This window comes from Nelumbo lutea, chromosome 7 (assembly GCF_056320005.1).
Source record: "Nelumbo lutea isolate HS-2025 chromosome 7, American lotus-T2T, whole genome shotgun sequence".
Taxonomy (NCBI): Eukaryota; Viridiplantae; Streptophyta; class Magnoliopsida; order Proteales; family Nelumbonaceae; genus Nelumbo; species Nelumbo lutea.
The window spans coordinates 33,990,257-33,993,402 of record NC_142690.1 but is presented as its reverse complement, the minus strand read 5'-3'; positions in this window follow the sequence as shown (position 1 = coordinate 33,993,402).

The following is a 3,146-nucleotide window of genomic DNA, read 5'->3' as shown; positions in this document are numbered from 1 at the left end:
GTGGTGGTGGTGGAGATGGTGTCTTAGCACCAGATGAACCAGACTAGGAAAGCCAGACCTATGATACTGTTACCTATGACAACCTTACACCATCCCTCTTACACTCTGTGTGTGTGTGTTGTCTATAATTCTCATGGACCTTGCACATCTTTAGTATATCCCCATCACATTTCAAGCTTACCTAGGAATGGCAACGAGGCGGGGATTACATTCCCCATCCCCGACCCCAACCCCCAAATCACCCCCATCCCCATCCCGATCCCTAGTAGGGAAAGGATTCCCCCCTCCATCCCCAACTCCGACAGGGATGAATTCCTCATCGGAGACCCAAATCCCCGACAAGATATGTGTGCACACTAAGAGTCTAAGACAGAGAGATTGAGACAGAGAGAGAGAGAGAATTGTTGCGAGAGTTGAGGTTGACGATGAGAGAGAGTCCATCGAGCGACGGCGATCGATGACTCGGCTACGAAAGACGAAGGTTGAAGCGACGACGGTTGACAAGTGGCGGCAGCAACTCTTCTTTGAGTAGCTCTTCTCTGTCACTCGAGTATCTCTGTCCTCTGTCCGATGTCTGACGGGCGAGTGGCAACAGCGGCGAGACGACGGTCGGCAAATCGGCAAACGGCGACGAATACGAAGGTTCATAGATATAGTTCTCTCTTCTCTCTATCAAAGTGTTTTGTGTTTCACTATCGAGGGTTTTAGTATTTTACTATTTTTTAAGTTTTAATCTTCAAAAAAAATGAATAATAATTATTATACTTATATAATATAATATATATATATATATTAAACGAGGATGAGTCGGGGCAGGGATTGCATTCCCCATCCCCGTCCCCGTCCCTGATCGGGAATTCAGGGTAGCCCCATCCCCAACCCTGACCCCGCCAAGGTACCCCCCATCCCCAACCCCGTCGAGTCGAAGAGCCCGGGTACCCATCCGGAATGGGGAAAATTGCCACCCCTAAGCTTACCAACCCATCATCTAGATTTGCATTGGGCCTCATATAATATACTTTACCAACTAAATTGTAACCAAGATCTTTCACTAATAATTGTATCTCAGTGAATGATAGAATGTCAACATCGACATTATGGATAACAAACACATTACCACCAGTGTATATCAATGGTGGTATCTTCAAAAAATAACCACCATGATGTCCCCCCCCCCCTTCTCATGCTTTGGTTTCCCCCATTGAAACACTTACCCCTCCCCCCTCATGTTTTGGTTCCCCCCTTCTTCAATTCACCCCTTAGGCTGTGTTTGGAAACAATGCAAATATGTAGAGTGTAAAACGGTTCATATAAATTGCAAAATTGGGTTAGTTTTGCACTGATAAATTTACCTTCTTACCAAACAAACTTTTAGTTGTAATGGATGCAAACGTGAATTCCAATAAAGCGTATGCTTTTTTTTTATCAAAATCCCACTTGAATGCAAATTTACTTCTTTTTGTTGATTTACTTTTACATCTTATTATCAATGTAAATATGCATCGGTCTATCATTTGTCAATGCATAAATGTAATGTTGCCAAACACAGGCAAAAGTGAACCAAAGTGCAAATTTACCTTGAGCCGGGATTTAAAGTGGAGATCTAAAGTCCTTTAACCCACCATTGACTCTCAAGTTCCAACAACCAAGAGTTATTAAATACCCTAAGGTAACAACAAACAAGTGGTAAAAACCAAAGCCATGTATCCCTCTCTATAAGTGATTTTAGTGAAATCAAATACATACCCAAAGTTAAAAACATTAAATAAGTGTTAATGCCAAAATCAAATACAGACACATTAACTCTTAAAACACATTAAATCAAAGACATTAAATAATTGTTACAGATAGATCTGAACACATACGTTAAGAAGATTATTCCAAGAAGAAACACCCAAAAGATAATTTTCCATGCACACATCGAGGTAAATAACATACATGAGCAAATCTGACAGGGAAAAATCAAAGAATCCTATGGTCACTTCAAAAAAGAAACCTTATATTCAAACAAAACGATTTTCTTACCTCTTTTTTTTTTTGTACTATTATGGAATAGGTTACCTTCACTTGGCCAGCGATAAGTTTTCTTCCCCTGCGACAACAAAAAGAAGTCTTCTTCTCAAATAGCAAAAAATATACCTTCTCCAACAACGACAACACAATTTTTCTTCTCCACCGACAATGAGATATTCCACTTCCTTTCTTCTACATTGCAATGTGATATTGGCCCAAACTCTTGCAGAGATTGATTCTCGGAGGAGCTAGAATTGATACAGGAGGGTTCTAGGTTGAGTTTAGGTAAAATGTGAAATAATTCGATAAAGGTGAATAAGGGGTGGGATGTCCATTTTCATCATTTTAAAAATATTAATTCAATTGTGTGAAGGGTATTTTCATCAAATGAGAACTTGCAGGTCTTTGTCTAGCAATAAGGTCAAGGTCTTTGTTGGAAAAAAGAGTACGGGGGGGGGACTTTCTCAAAGACCCCATTATGCAAGGGGGTCTTTGTAATTTACACTATATCTTTTAATGTGAATGTAAAACATTAAAATGTTCCTTTATTACATGTAATATATGCCATTTCAATATCCACATCAAATCTTCCCGCTACAAAACAAGATATTGATATTACAAGCCAAGCAAGGTTCAAAGTATCGACACGTATCAGCCGATACATATCATTCCAAAAGCTCCCGATACGCTCCTACAGAAGGTGAATTGAGGTTCAGACCGGTTCAGGGGTGGAGGAGCCTTAAACCGGCCCCCCTGAACCGGTTTTGAAAAATAAAAATAAAATAAAAAGTATATATATATATATATATATATATATATATATATATATATATATATATATATATATATATATCAATATCACCTGATACACCCCTACCAGCATATATCAATATTTTGAACCTTAACCCAAGTTTGATGCCTAAAAAATGAAACACATGAAGCCTTTATCCTCCGCTTGCAGATACTAACGTTGAAATTGTCGTTACCGTCCAACAATAGTGCTCCAACGACTGGAGCCTTGTTATTTAAAATTTACTTTTTACTTTGATTACTTACAAGTTCAAAGAAGGGATCAAGTCCATTTGGATACAACCCTAAGTTCTTCAAAAGGCTGGCCATTTTTCTACCGAGCA